The sequence below is a fragment of the Mirounga leonina genome, unplaced genomic scaffold, assembly GCF_011800145.1.
Source record: "Mirounga leonina isolate KUSES-001 unplaced genomic scaffold, KU_Mleo_1.0 Mir_173, whole genome shotgun sequence".
In the NCBI taxonomy this organism is placed as follows: Eukaryota; Metazoa; Chordata; class Mammalia; order Carnivora; family Phocidae; genus Mirounga; species Mirounga leonina.
In genome coordinates this window covers 30,024,868-30,049,099 of record NW_023270447.1, presented here as the reverse complement: position 1 = coordinate 30,049,099, position 24,232 = coordinate 30,024,868, and the positions used below count along the sequence as shown (strand labels likewise).

At 38.5% G+C, this 24,232-nt stretch overlaps 1 pseudogene; it reads right to left on the bottom strand.

Annotated features, from left to right (window-relative positions):
- Nucleotides 1-21,052: 21,052 nt before the first annotated feature.
- On the bottom strand, nucleotides 21,053-21,884 carry LOC118018947 (annotated as a pseudogene).
- Nucleotides 21,885-24,232: the final 2,348 nt, after the last annotated feature.

The following is a 24,232-nucleotide window of genomic DNA, read 5'->3' as shown; positions in this document are numbered from 1 at the left end:
TAGATGCTAATGGGATCACACCACTTCCCTTCCAGCTTTTTATAGTGACCTTCAAAGCCCTACCCATGTCATTACCATGCTCATCCTAGCTCTGTGCTTTGGTTACATTGAACTTGCTTTTCACTTCCAAGTTCTTCCTTTCTTAGAACTTTTTCACTTGCTGTTTTCTCTGCCTTGAACCCTTCCTTCTATTTGCATGGCCAGGTCCTTGTCATCCTTCATTTATTAGTGTAAATGCCGCTTCTTTGGCAAAGATGTTTTTGACCTTCTTCCTCTCCATATTCTTGATTTCAGCCCTTGTTTTTTTCCATCCTAACTTATTATTTTAAATTATTAGTTTTTATTCTATATTTCCCACTTGAAGATCAATTTCTTGGGAGTGGGGTTGTTTATATCTCTCCCTGTTATATCCTGGGCACTTAGCATGGAGCCTGGTACATATTAAACACTAACAAAATAATCATTAATGAGGAACTTCAACAAATATCTGTTGAGTGCCTACTGTGTGCCCATTTGCTGTAAGTAGATCAACTCACCTAATCTTCAGCAACCCCCTGGGGAAGGTAATGCTTATCTTCATTTTAAAGATGAAGAAGCAGGTCCAGAGAAACTAAATAACTTGCTCTAAGGCACGTGTTTGGTTAGTGGCAAAGACAGGATTTGAACCCAGTTTTAAGTCCTGAGCTCTCTCCCAATTTGATCCTGTTAATACTTTACCAGAGCAATGTTCTGAGTCACTCAACTGAAGAAAGCTGTGGAGGGGATTAAAGCTGGGAGAACAAGGTTGTAGATTCAGTTAGCTGCTGTTGTCAGCCTGAGTAAGGGAATAGCTACTCCGAGGTTAGGCCAAGAATCAGACTTAAATGGTTAAGTGATGGATTTTAGGTTAGAAACCATGTGCTAAAAGATTTTAGTGGTTTTTTAGATTAAAAAAATTTAACTGGCAGCAGTTAAGTCTGGATTTTTAAAAAACATTGTAGTCACTGGCATAGTAAGTTCTTTCTGGTGTAACTAAAGAAAAAAAAAGATTAAGAAAGTTCTTGACCATTTCTTAGAGAATGAGGATCGGTCTTAGAAATCCTTCAAATCGGTTAAATGACTTCGTGGTTCAATTGTTTTGACTTGGGTTGTGGGTATTTTGCTTCTGGAGTCATTATTGTTTATGTTTCAGAAAACTAAAGGGTGATTACTGTGTTCTTTAGTTCTTTTTTAATATTGTGAAACAAATTTGAAAAAAGTAGCTGCTTGTTATCAAATGCTCTGTAGGCCATTTACTGTTTGAGAATGTAATTAGCATTTGAGGTTTCATGGAGCATGGAATCTCATCATTAACCATTTTTAAGACTCTAAGATACTTAAGTTCTGAGAAATGAATTGGAAAGTTATATTGCTCAGAAAGTCCATTTCTGGACAGAAATTCTAATTTATAGCCAAAGGGGTGAGTTTACAGAGATGATTATAAATACCCTGAGTATGTTCCCTATTCAATTCTTTTCTGTACAGAAGAGTGGTCACTTTCAACATATTAACTTATGAGATGGTGAATAGGGAATATTTGTGAGGCTTCCTGTGGTAATTTAAAAAATGAAATCTGTGTAACTGTGGTAATTTAAAAAATGAAATCAATCATGTACCTTTCCAGAGGATCAAATATTCATTTGTAATTGGGACAGGTTTATTGAATTCCTATTTAAATGAGGTCCAAGGGGGTGCCTGGGTGGCTTAGTCATTAAGTCTGCCTTTGGCTCAGGTCATGATCCCAGGGTCCTGGGATGGAGTCCTGTGTTGGGCTCCCTGCTCAATGAGAAGCCTTTTCCCACTCCCTCTGTCCCTCCCCTTGCTTGTGCACTTTCTCGCTCTCTGTCAAATAAATAATCTTTAAAAAAAATAAATGAGTTCCAAGATGTGCCTGTGTGACTGTCAGTTAAGTGTCCGACTCTTGATACCAGCTCACGTCTTGATCTCAGGGTCGTGAGTTCAAGCCCCGTATTGAGCCTTCTTTAAAAAGAAAATGAAGTCCGGGGCGCCTGGGTGGCTCAGTCGTTAAGCGTCTGCCTTCGCTTCAGGTCATGATCCCAGGGTCCTGGGATCAAGCCCCGCATCTGGCTCTCTGCTCAGCAGGAAGCCTCCTTCTCCCTCTCCCACTCCCCATGCTTGTGTTCCCACTCTCGCTGTCTCTCTCTGTCAAATAAATAAATAAAAACCTTAAAAAAAAAAAGTCCAAGGAAATTCTGAAGAAGATATACTGACTGAAATAGAGATAGGTGGCATTTTCAGGACTGATCATTCTAAAATTCTATGGAGTATGTCTGCGACTCTTCTTTTTGACTTTTTTGATAAACATTGTTAATCACATTGGTGTAATCTTTTAAGATAAATTAATTAGCTTCCGGAAGGATTCCTCCGGGTGATCTGATGCTTAGAAAGAGACTACCCAGCTCTCTACCACCTTGACACTTCATGACAGAAGGGAATTCACTACGCAGTTTAAAAAATTTACCTCCTCTGACCAGTAGGTGGCATTGCCTGCCCTCATGGCTACCTCTTTTCTATCTGCTGCTTATGTAACCCTCAGTACCAAGTCAGGTATTTTATATTCTTCTTGTATCTGTTCCGACTTGTCCAGCTTGATTTTTGAGCTCATTTGTGATTTCATTAAGGATAATTTTTTGACAATGGAAGTGTCTTTGAAACCTAGATAGCTTCTCCTCAGAATCTTGGAGTTTATATCATGTGGTCTGGGAGAGTGTTCAGAGTGAATGACTAATTCTACAAAACCAACCAAGGCTCTTCTAGATCTGAGAGGCAAAGAAATGACTGAGCACTGAAGTACTGTAGGAGGTGATTATGGTTAATATCCTGTGAAAGTTATAGACAGCTTCATACCAAGCATAAAATTAAATAGGTACATTAAAAACTTTAAAACTTTACTCATGACTTCAAAACTTTTAGACAAGGTTCAAGCAAACAGCTAATTGTGAATTTGTTCTTTGCCTGAATAAATCAAGCTGAGCTTCTTTGCATTTAGTAATTAATATTGTGTGGATGATTCATATCATGAAAAGACCTTCTTTCCAATGAGATAGAATTCTGGCCAGAGATTGATTCATATACACTCAACAGCTGCCAGTTGAACTAACTTTTCTTCTCTCTAATGTTTTTTACATTTAAGTAATTTGCTAATACTTGTGAGGTACAGTATTTTGTATTTATCATAGGATATTTTCCCCTTATTAATTGTATATCCTATTATCAACTGATGTTATTATCCTATCTATTATTAACTGATATTATTCAGGACACTCATTAGCTACAGTTAAATGACATTTGCTAGAAACAGAGTTTTTAAAGTTGGAATTGTAAATTTTCCTATAATCATGATAATATAGAACTGCTTCCTTATAGACCATGCTTGTCAGTTCAGGTCCAGGGTCTCTCTGAGTGATTTCCTGCTGCTGTATGAAGTAGAGTTGCCCATGAAAGAAACAGCTGAATCACAAATCAACACACTCAATTAAAAATATTTTATCTGGGCTTTATAACTGGTCATAGTATAATAGAGACTCACAGGGAATAGCAGAGATGTCAAAGCAAAGAGGAAGTTGGAAGGAATCAGTGGCTTCTAGAGAATTTCCCTTTATTAGACCTCCTGAAAAGCCCTGTTGTAAGCATTAGTCTTATTTTAAATGTCCAAATTCTTCATGTTGCTTTGATAGTAAGGATTTCATAATCTCTGGAGCTTAGTAATTGATTCCAGGAAAAGCATAGACAATTAGGGGGTGAATGTCAGCCATTAATCTATTGTTAGATTCCTTAATGTAGCTGATTTGTGGCTCATTTTTACACTTCTGTTTATTTCCTCTGTCCACAGTGTTTTATTAATATGGCATGTTCCAAATGGTTGAAACCAAATATCCAAACCAAATGTTGGACTTGGATTTCACTAGCCTGTGAAAGACCATGTCTCTGATTGACACTCATAGGAGTCTATTATGTGCTTCATTTTCTGCAGATCTGGAGGATTATGGTTCATCTCTTCAAGCTCTCCAATTCGAGCCTCCATCGCAATTGCCTTGGAGAGAGTGTGCCTCTTCTGATTGATGACGTGGGACCTCTCGTTGTCCTTGGGTCTCTCTAGGTTGAATTTTATGAAAATCATCCTATTAGGATTCAGTTAGAACACAACCCGCTGTACTGTTTTACGCAGAAAGTGATGTAATATGGGGTATCAGGCCCCAGAATTGTTAGGACTCAAGAGAAGTCTCTGAGCTGAGGAGGCAGACACAAGGATGAATTCCCAAAGCCTTCCTCCCTGGCTGGGTTGCTGGTGGAGCTGCTGCCATGTTAGGAAGCTGTTTCTGCTAAATCTGTAACAGCTCTGGGGCCATACCACATCCACTGTATCTGCCACAGCACAAACAATGCCATGTGCTCTGCTTCTCTCACAGTAACCTGCTTCTGAATTCAAATCTTGAGTGCTTGTGATTGGCAGAACTTAAGTCCTATCCAGAATCTGTAGCTACAAGGGACTCTGGGGGAAAAAGTTTTTTGTCCATTGTAGAATCAGAAGGATAACACAGTGAGATTGGAATAGATGTTGAGCAAGCCAACCCACGATATTTGCTACTACCAATAGTCTGTATTTAAGTCAGACTTCTATTTAAGCAAGCCAACTTCTCTAATTGGTAAACAAACAAAAAAACAAACCAGCCAGGCTTTTTTGGCATGATGCATAGTAAGCAGATAGCCAGAACATACTTATATAGATTGGTAAACTAGTTTTTGAAAATCTATGCTGTCTTCTAAAAATAGAATCAGTAATTTAATGAATAAGAAATAGATAGCATGGAGGACATTAGGGGAAGGAAGGGAAAAATCAAGGGGGGGGAATTGGAGGGAGAGATGAACCATGAGAGACTATGGACTCTGAGAAACAGGGTTTTAGGGGGGAGGGGGAGGGAGGATTGGTTAGCCCGGTGATGGGTATTAAGGAGGGCACGTACTGCATGGAGCACTGGGTGTTATGCGAAAACAATGGATCGTGGATCACCACATCAAAAACTAATGATGTATTGTATGGTGACTAACAACATAATAAAATTAAAAAAAAAAATAGCTAATATCTTTTGTTGAGGCTTATGTGAAAGTTGGTGAAATGTTGGACATAGGATAAAACAGTACCACCTAGCAGATCCTATTGCCTTAAGACAAAATAATCTATGTTAGAGGATTTTGTTCTTGAAGACATGAAGTAAAGGTGAGCTTTGTAGATTAATTGTTGAGTTGCTTGGTGTGAGGGAGCCTGGTGGTGCACTCCTTTCTCTGCATTTCTCTTTGGTGTTATGGCACATTTCATGGCTGCTTATGAGTTGGGGACTCAGTGGGCAACCATCCACTGTATTTTTGTTTCATTTGTATTTTACTTTCTCTACTGGGTGACTGGAATGTTCCAGTTTTCTTTTCCTTTAAAAAAAATCCTTTGTTCCTACACAAATGGTGGTTCACTTGAAATAATTTTATTAGGCTTACTTCATTGTTATAGAGTGTCTTGGTGCAAAGGATATAGACAAATCATATTAAGGAACTAATAGACTGTTAATTGATCTAAATGAACAAATGGCTTTTTTGCCTCCCTCTTGTTTATTTTTAAAGCATCTTTTCAATGAATTACATATTTCTTTCCAAATTGGATTTTACAAGCAATGCTAAACGGTAGTGATTTTTCCTTTATTTGTTCTAAGTACTGATCTAAGTGAATACGTATTCTCCTTTAATTATTTGTCACTGACTCTTAATTAGTATAATTCCATCCCTGATTGTTTGGTTGTTGAGGTATTAGTTCACCATTCTCATAATATGATTTTTACTTTTGTTTAAAAAATTGTAGATAATTGGGGCACCTAGGTGGCTCAGTCGGTTGAGCACCTGACTCTTGATTTCGGCTTGGGTCATGGTCTCAGGGTCCTGAGATCAAGCCCTGTGTCTGGCTCCATGCTCAGTGCAGAGTCTGCTTGAAATTCTCTCTCCCTCTCCTTCTGTCCCTTCCCCCTGCTCTCTCTCTCTAGAATGAATGAGTAAATCTTTAGAAAAAATTTTAGTGTTTTAAATGTTCTGTACACTGAGAAATTCATGCTACTGAAAATGTCTTGGCTCTAAGATATAAAGGTTTGTGAAAATATCATTGTTATATCATTTAACATGCTACAAACAAGCCCTGCACTTAGAATTTTATTTTGGCTAGAAAATGTTGTAGAATGTATAACATTTTCAGTTTTTAATCAGCCTATCCTTCTTGCAACATGGTGGTAAAATCTTTTGTATCTAGTAGCATCAGATTCTTTTTCCTTCTTTTCCAATTCAGACTCTTTCATCATCTACAACAGAACAGAGAAAAATAATTAACGCATGTAAACATATCAAATTAATATATTAAAGAATAGTAGAGAAAAATGGCTCATAACGGGAGACAGTATTGCACAATGAAATGTTGCATAAAGAAACGGGTTGAAGTCCTATAGACTTGGATGCTAGACTAGCTCCACCACTTACAGGTTGGATAAATTACTCCTCCAACATTCCTTTTTTCATGTCTTAAAATGGGAATAATAGTACTTGTTATTGAGGTCATTGTAAGGATCACATTAGGTAATACACCTAAAATGCTTGGCATATTATCTGGAACATAGTAAATATTGAATAAATTTATTGTTGTTGTTGATATACATCCAGGCAGAGTTTTCAAAAACTGGTGGAGAGGTTTCTGAATATGGTAGGAGCTAGCTAGAAGTGCCTGATTTGCCTTCTCCTACCTTCCCATTTATTTATTTATTTTTTAAAGATTTTATTTATTTGACAGAGATAGCAAGAGCAGGAACACAAGCAAGGGGAGTGGGAGAGGGAGTAGCAGGCTTCCCACGGGGCAGGGAGCCCGATGCGGGGCTTGATCCCAGGACCCTGGGATCATAACCTGAGCGGAAGGCAGACGCTTAATGACTGAACCACCCAGGCGCCCCCTACCTTCCCATTTAAATAATCTTGAAGAATGTGGAAAACTTACTTAGCAACAATCTTCCCTACTTGAGAAGGAATTTCCACCATAGGTACAATATATAACTTTCTGGAAAAAAAATTACCCAAATGGATTCAGTGTGAGTAGAAAACCTGAATAGTCCAGTAACCATGGAGGAATTCCCTTAACCTACTAAATGATTCTGTGCAGACAGAAAAGGTGAGTTTTTTATTTTAGAAAAAGACAGTTTCCATTTGATAAATGTTACACAGCATAGACACACCATGCCAAATTTTATCGATTACAAGTGTAACATAATACTGCTATAAAATTTGGTAAGATTTGAATACTTGAACAGAGATTTAGATACAAAGATGATTATCATGATGGAATATCATTAAAATACTGTATGCAGGGGCATCTGGGTGGCTTAGTGGGTTAAGTGTCTGCCTTCTGCTCAGGTCATGATCCCGGGGTCATGGGATCGAGCCCCGCATCGGGCTCCCTGCTCCGCAGGAGAGTCTGTTTCTCCCTCTCCTCCCCGCTCCTGCTCTATCTCTGTCTCTCAAATAAATAGATAATATCTTTAAAAAAATTGAAAAAAAATAAAACGCTGTATTCAAAAGTCAATGTCATGAGAAAATGTATACTGTTTATTTAAAAGGGAGGGAACATAACTTTATATTCAGTAGGATCCGTTTTGTTAAAAAACATTTTTGGTTTAAGTTTTTGTTTTAATTCCAGTTGGTTAAAACACTGTTATATTAGTTTCAGGTGTACAATATAGTGAATCAACAATTTCATATAACACCTTGTGTTCACCACAAGTGCCCTCCTTAATCTCCATCACTTATTTCTCCCAGCCCCTTGCACCCTTCCCCTACAGTAAACATCAGTTTGTTCTCTATAGTTAAAAGTCTGTTTCTTGGTTTGTCTGTCTCTCTCTTTTCCCCCTTTGCTCATTTGTTTCTTAAATTCCACATATGAGTGCTTAGCATAATACACTCTAGCTCCATCCATGTCGATGCAAATATCAAGATTTCTTTCTTTCTTTTATGGCTGAATAATACTCCATTGTATAAATATACCACATCTTCTTTATCCATTCATCAATTGATGGACACCTGGGCTGCTTCCATAACTTGGCTATTATAAATAATGCTGCTATAAACTTTGGGGTACATGTATCCCTTCAAATTAGTGATTTTGTTTTTTTTGGGTAAAACCAGTAGTGCAATTGATGGATCATAGGGTAAATCTATTTTTAACTTTTTGGGGAGCCTCCATACTCTTTTCTATAGTGGCTACAGCAGTTTGCATTCCCACCAATAGTGCAAGAGGATTCCTTTTTCTCCACATCCTCACCAACACCTATTGTTTCTTGTGTCATTAATTTTAGCCGTTCTGACAGGTGTGAGATGATATCTCATTATAGTTTTGATTTGTATTTCCCTGATGATGAGTGATGTTGAGCATCTTTTTCTGTGTCTGTTAGCCATCTGGATGTCTTTGGAGAAATGTCTGTTTATGTCTTCTCATTTTTTAATTGGATTGTTTTTTGGGTGTTGAGTTTTATAAGTTCTTTATACATTTTAGATACTAATCCTTTATTGGGTATGTAATTTGCAAATATCTCTCCCATTCCATAGGTTGTCTTTTTAATTTTGTTGATTATTTCCTTTGCTGTGCAAAAGCTTTTTATTTTGATATAGTCCCAATAGTTTATTTTTGCTTTTGTTTCCCTTGCCTCAAAAGACAGGTCTAGAAAAAAGTTGCTACAGAGTAAAAAAAATATGAAAAAAGGGTAGTATTATAAATACTAACAATAGTAAAATCTGGGCAGTACAATTGTTTCTGTACTTTTGTCTGTTTTCCAAATCTCAACAATGATTATATATTATTTCTAGAGTCAGAAAAAGAACGTTATTCAAAAAGAAGACAGTGGCTATATCAAAATGTAGTCATGAAAGATATAATGAAACTGATAATATTTATGAAAAAAGATTGGTTGGACAGTTTCGAATGGTTAACTTTGTTGTCAGAGAGCTTTGGGAAGTCTCTCCTTTAATTTTTTTTCTTCATTTTCTATTTAGCCCCTTACAAAATTAAAATTTTTTTTTTAAAGATTTTATTTATTTGACAGAGAGAGACACAGCGAGAGAGGGAACACAAGCAGGGGGAGTGGGAGAGGGAGAAACAGGCTTCCCGCGAAGCAGGGAGCCCGATGCGGGGCTCGATCCCAGGACCCCGGGATCATGACCTGAGCCAAAGGCAGACGCTTAACGACTGAGCCACCCAGGCGCCCCCAAAAATTAAAATTTTTTTAAGCAAATGAATTGTATCTGTTAGAAGTTGTGGAGGAACTGAATTTGGAATTTAACAGTGTTCTCTAGGGGATGAGTGGGCTTTCTGTTTTAATTTTTTTGGTCTGCTTTCCATAACATGACAAAAATGGAAGAAGGCTGGTTTATTGAAAATTCAAAAGCAAGTAACTTCTATTAAAAGTTTAAGGTAGGAACACAAAGTCAATAATTAGGAAATGTTAGACATTTAAAAAGGATTTAACCAACTGAGCCACCCAGACACCCCAGCTAAAAAGGATTTAATATAGCAAATAGGAAAATTAAAATGTAACTTGGATTTTATGTTTCCGAGTTAACAAATTGAATTTAGAGCTATAGAGATATCTATTTGCACACAATAGACACTCAAATAGTACATGAAAAAAATTTGTTTGAAAGCTATATTAATTTATACTCCACTCACCTCTTCCTCCAAAGAGATATAATCTGAAGAATTCTAGAGTATTTGTTGTCCTTTTTGTTCTTAGTATTAACAGATAATATCCTCTTTACTGTGTAAGATCATTGTAGCTTTCTCAGTATTCTACAACTTTTAAAAAATTTATTTGAGAGAGTAAGAGAAAGCGTACGTGCACAAGCAGGGAGAGTGGCAGCCAGAGAGGCATCCTGCTGAGCAGGGAGCCTGATGGGGGGCTCGATCCCAGGCTTGATCCCAGGACCCTGGGATCATGACCTGAGCTGAAGGCAGATGCTTAACTGACTGAGCCACCCAGGTGCCCCAATATTCTACAACTTTTAAAATCATTGTACTTGAGGGGCACCTGGGTGGCTCTGTTGGTTAAGCATCTGACTCAGGTCATGGTCTCAGGGTCATGATATTGAGCCATATGTTGGGCGTCATGTTCAATGCAGAGTCTGCTTGAGATTCTTTTTTTCTCTGCCGCTCCCCCCACTCACATGCATGCTCTCTCCAAAATAAATAATAAATAAAATCTTTAAAAAAACGATTCTCTCCCTTTGCCCCTCCCCACCCTGCTCTTTCTCTCTCTCTCTCTCTCAAAAAAAAAAAATCTGTATTACTTGAATTTCAAAATTTTGTATTATAAGGATTGGTATTATAAGGATTATTCAAAGATTCTGTTAGGAATTTGTGGATAATATTGGTCACATGTATTAAATGCTAGCAATAAATATATTAATTGTAAGGTTTTACTTTGAGAGGAAAGAAGAAAACACTATGACTTTTAAATAATAACTAATATAATTTAATAAAATATTCAGATTCTGAAGATACTATGAAGGGAAAAATTACTTGAGATTTTAATACTCAAACATTGTTAAGATTTTATTATGCATACTTCCAGTAGTATTCCTATTTGTTTACTTACATATTTTAACAAATTGTGATCATGCTCTATATATTGCTTTAGATCTTGATTTTTTTGCATTTAATAATATAGAAGGTGTTTCTAATGTCATAAGTGTTTTTTCCACAACACAGTTTTAATCATTAAGTCTTATTCCCTCTGATGACTATATCATAATTTATATACGTTGAAGATTGAGGTTTTTAAAATAGCTTATCAGTTTTATAAATAACATGGTGATAGAGTTTTTCTTTTTCCATTAAGGGAATACAAAATCCCTGAAACACATACACATTAAAAAAAAAAATCCATCAATTTATCATTAGAAAAATATTTTTAAATTATTTTCTCTAAAAACCTAAGGTGTAAAACAGAAAACTTGATTTTTGTTATATCTATTTTTATAAATTTATAGTCTGTGAAGGAAGATACTTGAGAGAATGGATTCTAAGGTATCTTAGAGAAATTATAAAAAGGTTAATTAGAAAGAATAGTGTGGTAGGCAGACTTCTAAGATGGTTCCCAATGATTCCCACCTATTGGTATTCATGTCCTTGTATAATCTTCTCCCCTTGAGTGTGGGTTGGACTTAATGACTTGGTTATAAGCAATAGCTATGGCAACGATGATGGCTGTCACTTCTGTGATTCAGTTACAAAATATGGTGACTTCTGTCTTGCTAGAAGATCGTTTTTGTTGTCCTCTTGGCCTGCATACTTTGATGAAGTAAGCTGCTGTGTGGGAGAGGCATGTGTGACAAGGAAATGAGAGAAACCTCTGGCCAACAGCTAGCAAGGAATTGAGGTCTGTAGCCCAACAGCCTGGGGGGAACTGAAGGCTGCCCACAAGCACTAAATGAGTTTGGAAAGTCGATTCTTTCCCAGTTGAACCTTCAGATGAGACTGTAGATCCTGGGCCAACCACATGACTGAGAGACCATGAAGCACAGGATCCAGATGTGCTGTGCCCAGACTCACGACCCACTGAAACTCTGAGATAATAAATGTGCATTGTTATAAGCTGCTTAGCTTGGGGTGGGTTGTTATATAGCATTAGAAAGTAATACAGATTTAATTAGAAGGGGCAAGAATAAATTCAAAGATCATAGAAAAGATGCAGATATAAAGATCATAGGAAACACTGCAACTTTTACTCTTTCAGGTATCTTTAGCTGAATGGATAATAGTGACTGTGTTTTCTTTTTACAATTATTTTTAAGCTAGTTAATCAGACAGCATTTCTATAAAAAAGTTAGCAAATATGGAAAAGTTCAAAGAAAAAGTAAAAGTCACATATAATTTTATCACCCAAATAGAACTACAATTATTATTTTGGTGTACAGTTTTTGGTCCTTTCTCTGTCTCTACAAAATCGGGATAATACTTCACTAATGTTTTATAATCTGGCTTCTTGGAAGAATCCATTTCGTATTCTTCCACACATCTTTTAAATGGCTGTATAGTTGCCCATTGTATGATATATTACAATTTATTTAATGAAACATCTATTATTTGCCACTTACTACTATATTTTAATAATGAAATTTGGACTATCCCAGAAAATCAAGGTTACATGGATAACATTTGTGTTTTGTTTCATGCTGTGCTTTATTTCAGAGACATAAATGATACATTTTCAGAGCTAAAGGAGGACATAATTTTTAAAGCTAGTTCTGCCAGGCAGACAGCACATTATTCTCCAGAAGATCTCATCAGGGCCATTTCCGTCCAGTGTTAAACAAAAAGGCTTAGATAATTTAACCAAGTGACTGACTAGTGGAAATAAGCTTAAGAAGTGTTAGGCATCTATGACCTCATTTAAACAAAGCCTTAGTTGGACTGCAGGGGAAAAGCAAATCATCGTTTGAAATATAGCTGTTGTAAGGAAATGGAGAAATGTTATAATAAAATACTGCATCTGTTGGCCTTAGCAGACCTGGAAGGATCAAGCCGCTGACCTTTGTCAGTGGGGGCGAGATCTCACTGTAGGTACTAGAAGCAGCAGAGACGCACGTCATGACCATGTTTCACATTTAATACAGAAGTAGTGCACATAGCTTTTTCAGCCTTCTTCCTTACAATTTATAATCTTGCCTCTTTCTCTATTGTCTGAAATCAGTCTAAAAATAGTTGGAACACTTAAAAAAATTTAAATAACTATCTTCCTAAATGTTTCATACTTCATTGGTTTTTGGCAGGTCATTCTTTTTAAATTCAAGCTGCAAGTAAAATTGCCAATAACTTAAATGCTAAATTCAGTTTTTTTTTTCTTGTTTCCTGATACATTTCACTAAGCATAGGAACTGAATTAGCAAAATATGGGTAGTCCTATGTCTGATGCAGTGTTTTGTCTAGAATCTAGCTTATGTATTAACCCCGTCTCCAATCCCAGAGATTCTATGATTTCATTTATAAGAGTGATTAGAAAAATTACTGTGTGACTTCTAACACTTGGGCTAATGATTTTCATTCCCCTTTGACCATGCCTCCATTCAAATGAAATCTCTCCTTCTGTATTTGCTTTTTTTTTTTTTTAAGAACTTATTTTTAAGTAATCTCCATACCCAATGTGGGGCTTGAACTCACAACCCCCAAGACTTGCATGCTCTACCGTCTGAGCCAGTCAGGTGCCCCTCTATTTGCTGACTCTGTGTCCACACGGTTGGCTGTGCCTGTTCTCTCAGATGGAATATTGGACTTTGGAGGATCTCAAGGCACTCTTCTCAGATGTGAAGATCTGGACCCTCTGTTTTAGGCCGGAAGTTCTGCCCTTGCTCTGAAAGCTTTGAGACAACAGTTTTGTTTAATGGCTGCTTTACCAACTTCTCTGGTTTATGAAACTTTTGGGTTTCTTCCCAGGAAATGTACTATACAAAGTGAAAAAGTTTTTAGATTGCGCGCGTGCTCTCTCTCTCTCTCTCTCTAGAGATGTCTATGTGAAAATAATTGTGGCTTTAAAGGAATGTCTGACCTCTTATTGCATTGGAATTCCCATAATGCTGTGCATAAAGTGAAGCTGACTCTGCATTTCTAATCAGAACTGAGATTGACATATATCCTAGTGTGTATGTTTCAAAAAAGATTTTTTTAAGCTGAAAAGCAAAGCCCAAGTATTTGAAGGAGTAGAAAGATTAGAAAAGGAGAATCAGAAATGAAGATTCTTTTTTTCTAAGTAACCTAGAGAAGTTGCTAGCTTTTTAAGGAAAAAAACAAACAAACAAACAAAAAACAGGTAGGTGGGGGATGTAGTGGGGATTTTTAAATGACTAATTTTTGGTATGTTTTATTGCCATAGGGAAGAATGTAAGTATTTCTTGAACTAAGTAAGCATATCAAATCTTGGGAATGTGCCTTCATGTCAGTCCTACTTTGATAATCCAAGGAAGTCTTGGGATCTCAGTCTTTTTACCTTAATAAGTCTATAACCAAGCCATATCGCATGCCTGGAGAGAACATGCCTTTCTTTTTTCTTTTATTCCCTTCTGCTAAATTACTTTTCTCTAAATATCTATTCTTTTTTAACTTCAAGAGATTATTGAGTACCTATTATGCAAGGCCTATGTTATATCTCATGTTGGGTGGAGGGGGAGACATAAAGGTGTGATTCTTGTCCTAGGGAACCTTATCAGTGAGACCGAGCCCTAACTCTAGCACTAACCCTTAGCTCTGGACGGCAAGGTGTAGGACTCACGGTTGGTTCTAGATATCATTCTCATAACTGAAATTCTTTTTATTTTTTTTCTTTTAACCAAGCATTCTATTAATTGCTATTTGTAATTTTGTCACTTCCTGATTTAAATTGCCCTTTCTGCCTCCTCAGAACTCATTTCCCTGAATGAGACTTTTTCGTCCCTTATCTTTATAGTAAATGTGCAAAATAATAAAATTTACTTAAGTAAGGTTTTTATCAGAAAGCTTAATTCTGAAAGCATTAATTTCGAATTTATGTCTTACTAAGTTTAGGAGTTCCCTGAGGACATAGCAATTGAAAGTCTACATTTAAAGTCTAATTTAAGGTTTAAAAATAAGAGATACAAATGTAAATTATATCGGTAATTGCTATAAAGGGAATTGTGGGTTCTTAAGTATTTGAGACTAAAAAGTACTTCTATTAAATTCCAGGCTAGTAAAGTATATAAATCATAAAGGTACAATAAGGGTAAGAAAGGGTTGACAGAAAGTTCATTTTGAATGTAATTGTGGTGGTTAATTTATGTGTGCCTTCTATGATGTGGGTGGGCATCATCCAAACAGTTGAAGGTCTAAATGGAATAACAAGATTGACCTTCCCTGGAGTAATAGGAAAAAGTCTCTGGTAGACTGCCTTTGGACTTCATCTGTACGATCGGCTTTCTTGGGTCTGCACTTGCTTCAGACTGGAACTACACTGCAGTTTTGGACTTGCGAGCCTCTGTACTCAAGTGAACCAACTCCTATAATCTGTGTGTGTGTGTGTGTGTGTGTACACACACATCTTACCGGTTCTGTTTCTCTGGAGCCCTAATACAGTAATATACATAACATTTGCTAATCATATGCTTATTTTAGCACTTAGCACAGTGTAGATGCCCAATAAGTAGTTGACTAATTGATTTAATTATTATGCTTACAGGCTTCACAGTCACAAAGTTTTGGACTCTGGCTCTGCTACTTATTAGCTATGTGACCTTGGTCAATTCCGTGGCTCAGTTCCTTCATCTTTAATATTAGGAGAGTAATGTTAACTTCCATATAAGGTGGTTGTGAGGATTAAATAAGATAGAGCAAGGAAAGGAGAGCAGAAGCTTTCCTGTGACCAGCATTCTTATTTATTTGACAGTACAAGGGACTGGGATGTGGTCTGTAGATGCTCTCAGAAAAGACAATGGCCTACGTGGCGTTCATGGTTCTCCAGTGGGCCCAGTTCAGCCTTCCCTCTCTGGTGAAGCTAAGTCATAACAGGCCAATACTCTGAAAATAGTGGTTCTGAACTCCTGTAGTATAAACATTTTTTTAATGTAACACTTTTTTTTTCCTTGCATTATTCCATCAACCAAGGAAACCCATAATGACAAAAAGCTTCTAAGGATTCAGGAACACTTTTAAGGGAATTTATGTAAGAGACTCAGGTACTGCCCAAGGCCTCCATGCCAGATTACATGAAGCTTGAGCTCCCTTGCAGGGCCTGTAAGAGGCGCAGCGCTACTCCTGTTTCTTGAATTTCCTGCTCTTGAATTCCTCATGCTTCCCTGTACTTCCACTTTTTTGCTGTTTGGGATGAGCCCTGGGTCAAGTCCAGAAGCTCAGCCTGTTGACCATTTGCCACAAAATTAACCATAAAGAGTTTGGTGAATGTGGTAATTTTCCTGAAGATCTAAGAGGTTCCTTTACTCCACAGCCTTTGCCATCTTGCTGGCTCTGCCCTCTCTTTTCTGCCCAGGGCCTTTCAAAGCCCGCGCTCTCACCAGGATCCTTCCCAATGATCATGTGCCCCGACAAGTAGAGTTTTCCCTCCCTCTGACAGCTCTTCTCAAGACAGTGTGTCCCTACTAGATCAGCCTGCCTAGCTTCCCCAATCTGTCTGACATTGTTACTCATCAGTAAAAACATTTTTGGTTTTGTGTCAAACGGTTGTACATATGTGTTAGGCATGTTGTTTATACAATCCACAGGCAGGGCTCTCTGCGTGTATGTGTTTAAGGTCTCCTGGTACTAATTACAGTGGTCAAGGGGCCCCAGGACCCAACAGACTGGGGACCACTCACAAAAATCTCTCTACTATTGATATTTTATGAAGATATTGTCCATGAATTTATTTATATTTTCATTCTTATCTGCTCTTCTTAAGTTAATAAAAACCTAAAGTTCATCCCACTTAAAAAAAAATACATATTTCCATTTATCCTACATTTGTCCCCACTTAAACTTTAAGCATGTATTTCCTTTATTACATTCCAGGCTTTAGTGAACACATTCAGTACACTTCAATATTTTATAGACATTGATCTTTTCTACTTTTGGCTTTGGCCATTCTGTCCTGAATAATGCTGATTTGTCCCCATGTTTTAGCTTCCAGCTCTTATGGTACCAGTGTGGGAACATTATAGACAGTCAATATTTCCAGTTGCCCTCATGTCAATACCATTTGCTAATGGTATTGGTATTAGGGAGGCAACTGCCCATTTTATCCTCTCTGGGTTGTTTAGGAGAAAATGCTGACATAACATTAATAGAGATTCTTCTATGAAAGATTGTTTTGCAGTAAAGAAAACTTGGAGATTTCAATCTCTTCTAATCGGTAACCAAAAAGTTTTGGCCCATTGGACAATCTTAATTTTTGTGATATAAGTAGGCACTAGTTAGAACCAGGGGTGTAAGCACTATTTTTATTTCCTCTGTTTGTCATTACTGAACCCTCTTAAAGATTTTTCTCCTCCCATGAGAAAACACCATACACCCAACAGTTTAGCTCTGGACCAAAGAATGCAGTGATGACTGGTGTGTGCAGAGTCAGCAGCTGCAGGGAGTAGGTTTGGGGTTTAAAATCTAACATTCAGAAAATACTTATTAAACATCCACTATGTACATACAAGGTGCTATACTGGCAACATTCCTGGTCCTCAGGAGGCTTATAGTTTAGGGTGAAGATCAGACAAGACCAGCAATCAGAAAACACCTTTGATGCAGAGCAGAGTGGTAACCTCCTGAGAGAAGACGCAGATGGCTCCTGAGAAGGGGGAGAACTCACCCTGCTGGAACCAGGGAAAATTTCACGGGTGGAGTCTTAATGGCACCTTACAAAGTGGCCAGCAGTGGGTCAGGGAGAGCATTTGACACAGAAGGCAAGCCGTGGAGGTGGGAAGGTGGAGGATAGGTATGAGAGCAAGCGATTGTGTGAAGAAAAGTACTGAAATTTCAGTCCGCAATGGTCGGTTGAGTTTGATGAGGGAGGATCTTCAGTATGAGGCTAAGAAAGTTCTGTGATCTCTGATTCTTCCCCAAGCCCTGTAGTTCTGTTGGGTCCTATTTTATAATAGCAGGTATACTAATGTATACTGGTTAATCTGTTTATATGCCTACTAATTCTATTACTTTGTGAGTAATTTGAAGTCCTCGTAAGTCATTTCTTTTTATTGTAGACACCTAGCAGGACACCTGCCACATGGAAGGTGCTTAGTACATGTGAAATTGATTGAAGCCCATCTTAGGTTTGGTTTTGTTGCTGGAATAGCATTCATTACCTGAAAAGACATCTCCCTCCCACCTGTCCTCCCCCCCGCCCCCCGCATCACACACACACACACACACAAAGAAGCAGATTTGAAAGTTGACTTTTTCTTCTGAAGGTTATTGATTCCCAATTTTCTTACTGAATTTGACAGGATCTATTTTGATATGAGTTGCAGCTTTAAAGACTGCAAAAGCTGTTGTCAGCTTGGTGATTATATTTTATATTCTCAATTTTGGGGGGCAACAGTGTGTGAAAGATTTGGATTCTCAATTGCCTCAGAAAAGGCAGATTACTGGCAGCATTCACTCTCGCAGTTTTAAACAGAAGATATATATATAACTTTTGATGGTCCCCATTTCTGTAGAATAAAGTCCAAAATTTTGCATGGCATTTAAGACCCATAGCAATATGCCCAACGGAGCCTCTTGTTTCTTGCTGTTCTCTCTCTTGTGTCTACGTTTTAGCTAAAGAGCCCCTCACCCTCCTCAGGCTCTGTCATCTCTTTTTTAAATTTTTTATTTTTTTTAAAGATTTTATTTATTTAACAGAGAAAGACACAGCGAGAGAGGGAACACAAGCAGGGAGAGTGGGACAGGGAGAAGCAGGCTCTTCCCGCTGAGCAGGGAGCCCGATGCGGGGCTCGGTCCCAGGACCTGACCTGAGCCAGAGGCAGATGCTTAACGACTGAGCCACCCAGGCGCCCCTCTGTCATCTCTTTCAATCCTCCTATCTTTGTGGTGTTCCCTCTGCTGTATATACGTTAGTGATTGTAGCAAATAAACTTCCCAACCTCAGGGGCTTAATATGATTAAAGCATACTTATTTTTGCTCAGATAAGTGTGGAATACAATCACTCCTAGAGGATGTCCTTTCTCCACATGTTTTCAGGGATCCAGGTTTCTTCTATCCTGTGGCTCCCCCATGTTCACACCACGACTCCAAATGTTGTCCTCATCATCTCCAGTCAAGCCAGCTGGAAGGCAAAAGGCATGAGGGTCATGAGTCAGGGGGCCAAACAGGCCAGGAAGCAACTGATGTTACTTCTCACATTTTATTGGTCAGAACTGACACATGGCCGTGTCTAGCCACGAGGGAGACTGGTAAGCATAATCTAGCAGTGCCCCAGGAGAAAAAGGAAATGGTTTTTGATGACTTGCTAACCAGTATCCTCCACAGTATTTCCTTCTGGTTGCAAATTATTCCATTCTTCCTTTCCTTCATAGAACATACCCATTTCTCATAGGCATCCCAAAGACCTATGAAGTCAGTGAGGTGGCACAAAGTTCAGATCTTCAGATGATGGACATAGTGTCTGGATGGGGCCTCTTGTGGTGATCTGTTAATAAAAAGGTTGTTCATCCTTTCTCTCAGTGTACAGTGGTGAATCAGGGACAGGATAGTGCTAAAAAACAAAAGCAAACATTTTTGGAACACGAGTACTCCACCCCCTCCACCCCCTCTCTTTTGGAAAACAGAAGCATGCAAGGCACTTGGCAATTTCTAGTTTTGCTAGTGTATATAAAATCCTGGACAGGCATTGTGAAAGTATCCTGCCTTCATAAGGTGGGGTGGAAGGTTCCTTGACTAGATTCTGATTTTGCTCTCCTGGTGGAACTCCCTTGTCCATGGCCCTTGGCCCATCCTCTGGAAGGGTCTTCCATGTCCTGTTTTCCATGGCCACACCTGAAGGGACATTTGGGAGTGTATTTTTCTTGAAGGCTATACAACTTTCACAGCCTGCGTCCTGCTTGTGCAAGTGTGAGGTCCTGAGGATTGTTTTAATGCTCAGGTAGTCCAAGGCTTTTTCAGGTTGGGATTATGTTTATTTGGCAGCACAATTCACTCAGAAACTTAGAAGGCTTTTGATCTGGTAGCATCTAGTCGGTTCCATGTGCCAGTAAATAAAGCCAAAGTTTTGCCTAGATGTCATTCTCAAGTCTTATTTATTTGCTTTCTTGTTCCCAAGCCCTTCCTTCTCAATTTAATGGTGGCTACCTTGAAGCCAATAGGTTTGGGTGAGGCCATACCATTAATGTAATCTTTGTAATAACACTGAAAATTTCAAACAATTCATATTATTATTATTGATTGCTAATCATATTTCAGAGTAATATTAAAATATATCATCCTCAGTAAATTAATATTCACTTAGAAAATCTTTTTATAGGTAAAATACAACATATAGAACTTTCACTTAAAAATACAAATTTTATGAAAATTTTAAGCATTTTTGAGATTTTGTATAAACATATATTATAAAAAATATTCCTTAGTTTGAACATTGTCAGAAAAGAATACCCAAATTCCTCTGAAACCACTAATTCTATTTAGTTATCCAGTTGCTGTTTTCAATAACATTAGTAAGAAAATACACTTAGTTTTATACTACAATCATATGTCAAGTAACTAGAATAGAATAAATGTTGACATAGATATTAGGTTGAATATTTACATGTTTTTAAAAACAGTGTTCTTTCACTCATTTGAATTAAAAAAATGAAATACTTGGGACGCCTGTATGGCTCAGTCGGTTAAGCATCTGCCTTCGCTCAGCGGGGAGCCTGCTTCTCCCTCTGCCTGCCACTCCCCCTGCTTGTACTCTCTCTCTGACAAATAAAACCTTTTATAAAAATGAAATACTTAAATCTTACTCTTATTCTCCAAAAATGTTTGGAAACTTTTTTTTTTTTTAAAGATTTATTTATTTTAGAGTGTGTGATGGGGAGGGGCAAAGGGAGAGGAAGAGAGAATCTCAAGCAGACTTCCCACTGAATGCGGAGCCAGACACAGGGCTCCATCTCATGACCCTGAGATCATGACCTGAGTCAAAATCAAGAATCAGACACTTAGGGGCGCCTGGGTGGCTCAGTCGTTAAGCGTCTGCCTTTGGCTCAGGTCATGGTCCCAGGGTCCTGGGATTGAGCCCCGCATTGGGTTCCCTGCTCACTGGGAAGCCTGCCTTTCCCTCTCCCACTCCCCCTGTTTGTGTTCCTGCTCTCACCATATCTCTGTCAAATAGATTAAAAAAACAAAAAACAAAAAGACGCTTAACTGAGCCACCCTAGGCACTGCTGGAAATATTTTTCTAATTTTTAGCAAAGAAATCTATCCCAATGACTTTAGTAATAGTCATTGTAACCAAATGCAATTACTATTTTGTGATCTTAATAGTTCATAGGACTTAAGTATATTTGAAGGTGTGATGAAGTAGCCCCATCTTTCCATTTGGTTATGTGGTTTGAAATCATAGTTCTGACTATTCTCTTAATGAAACCATGAGGTAATGCATTCTTTGGGAAATATATGCTGACAGATGGCAAAAATAATCTTAGGAAATTGTGCTTGACATATTGGTCAGATAACATCTGAACGAGTAACTTTGTGGCTTGGTCATGTAAAAAATATTCACAGAACCTGTCTGAAAGTCCTCATATTTCCAAAAAACAAACAAACAAACAAACAAAAACTTTAAAATGAAGTAGAATAAAGCTAGTAACATCCCAAGATTCTAGTTATATTACCAAACTCCCTGTTGTTAATAAGGTAATGGAACCAAACAGATATGGGAACAAAATTAATTTATACTGACACAATTCTTCTAAGAATGCATACCAGTAATCCTTGGATTTAGAAGGCATAATGAAAGAAGGTACCAATAAAACAAGGCATTTCAAGGCTATGAAAAAGACTTTAAGAAGGAAGACTGTATTCCCAATAATCCAAAGTACTTCCCAGAAGCTTGAATGACCCAAAATAGGATTTTACAAAGATTAAATTGTAATAAAGTGACTGAAAATGAAAGAGAGCAGAAGAAGATCCAGCCAAGAATACTAGTAACCAAGTGTAGTGAATCTTTGGGCACTTTTTCTTAGAAAAAGCCCTATTTACAGTGCTTTTGTTGGCATACATTAAAGTTGTTAGAAGCCCAGTTCCAAGAGAATTACATATATTCCTGGGGCTTGGATTTTCTGCACATCCTTTAGGCATGGAGTTCATCTGGATGGGAACCTCTCAGAGATGAAGGCAAGGCCCTTCTCCGTCTTGATGCAGGAGCACTTTGGAAGGTTGCTGCTACTGCTGCATTGTCCACACTTCCTAGAGGGTGGCATGGCCCTTGAATACTTGTATTCTGATCCATGTTCCTTTGCATCAGGACTGTGTTTCCTCTAATGATGAGTGGATGGAAGTCTCGCAGTGGTGTCAGGGACAGTGGGAGACAGTCCTACGTCTTCAGTCAGGGCCCTCACACCCAAACCCCACCACAACTAACTTTGTTAGCCCCAGTGAAAGCAGCAAAGCTAGGTTTCAGTGGGCTTTTGTGTTCAAATTTTTTTTCAAAATTGTCTGAAAATTTGGGCTCTAATAGTTTTCATATAGCCTTCCTAGTCAGATCCCTGATTTCTGGACACTCAATTGCTGCTTGCAAACTGGCCAATTATTTCCTGAGCTCATTTCTTTTTTTTTTTTTTTTAAAGATTTTATTTATTTGAGAGCGAGAATGAGAGACAGCACGAGAGGGAGGAGGGTCAGAGGGAGAAGCAGACTCCCTGCCGAGCAGGGAGCCCGATGCAGGACTCGATCCCGGGACTCCAGGATCATGACCTGAGCCAAAGGCAGTCGCTTAACCAACTGAGCCAGCTAGGCGCCCCTGAGCTCATTTCTTATAATACTTTGCTTGACATACAAAGAAAAGTGAGCCCACAGTTATTCTCCTGCCAACCACATCCCCCAGAGTTACAGTCTCAGTGGGCATGTGGTCTGCTTTCCAAGTTATCCAAGGCAAGTTTACCACAGGTTTTGTCACTGTGTAATTAAGGTGTCCATCTTTACAGCTCTGTGATAGATTCCTTTATAATAAGTCTTGACATCCCCCGACTTTTTTATTTTCCAAAGCTCTTTTGACTCTTATATGTTCTTTGCAGCTCTATATGAATTTCAGACTGATCTATTCAATTGCTATGAAAAAGCCTGCTGGGATCAGGAACTGAAGCTGGAGAAGTAGGTGGGGAGGGAGGAGAGGACAGGAGAGGTGGTGGAGCAGGGAGGTCACTAGGCAGTCCTCCTGAAGCCCTGGCCTGGTGGACAGAGCTTGAGGGGTATCTTATTAAGGGTCCGTAAAGAGGACCATGGAGGTCTGTGCAGGGCTGTGATCTGGTCCTTGTGGTTACCTCTGAGTTTGCAGTTGGGTATCTGGTCATGGGTTGCTGTTGGTCAGCAGGGCAGGCAGATGGGAAGAACAGCTGGATCTGGAGGCAGAGGAGGGTGCAGAGTGGGAAGAACAAATACAAATTGGCACCTACTTGCTTCTCTGCATCTCTTTCTCCTCACCTCTAACCGTGATGACCTTTAGAGCATAAAGTCTGCTGCTTCATTTCACTTTCCAAATCATGTGCAAGTTTCTAACCCAGAACCAAACAGGGAAGAAGGTGAAAAAATGTAGTTCCAACTTAGACTGAGATAGAATAAAACCATTTGCTTTTTCTCTCTGTGTCACCATCTTCATCCAACCAGCCACTAACTCCTCTTGATTCTGCATCATTATTTCTGCATTATAAACCATTCCCTTTTCTGCCATTGCTCTTTTTAGTTTAATCACTCATACATTTTATGTCTGGATTACTGTAGTAGCCTCCTAACTTGTGATTACATCAAATACGGTCATGTAGGTTGTTGCACTGCACAACTTCACAGGTGCCATTCATAGACCAGGCTTAATGGCCCTCCCTAGAGTTGTTCAGGGAACAACATGCAGAACTGTACATAGTTCCATCTCAGGTCTAGCCCCGCTTCCTTCAGTAACTTGGGTCATCCTTTCATTTATTTTTTCTATTTTTATTTTTTTAAAGATTTTATTTATTTATTTGACAGAGAGAGAGACAGTGAGAGAGGGAACACGAGCAGGGGGAGTGGGAGAGGGAGAAGCAGGCTTCCTGCTGAGCAGGGAGCCCGATGTGGGGCTTGATCCCAGGACCCTGGGACTATGACCTGAGCCAAAGGCAAATGCTTAACGACTGAGCCACCCAGGTGCCTCTGGGTCATCCTTTTAAAAGGCAAAATGGACCGTATCATTCTCCTGCCTAAAATTGTTGGCCTCCCATGACCTTCAGGGTAAAATTCAAATTCCTTAGCATAGCATACAATCCATTCATGATTAGCAGATGAGCATAGGCTCTGGAATCAGAATTTCTAAGTTGGAATTTTATCTTATCCACTTCTACAATATATGACCTTGGGCAAGTCACTTAATCTTAACTGGGCTTCTGTTTCTTTAATTGTAAAATGGGGGAGGAGGGTGAGACTAGTCCTTTCCTCATCAACTTTTGTCAGCATTCATTGAGTAAAGA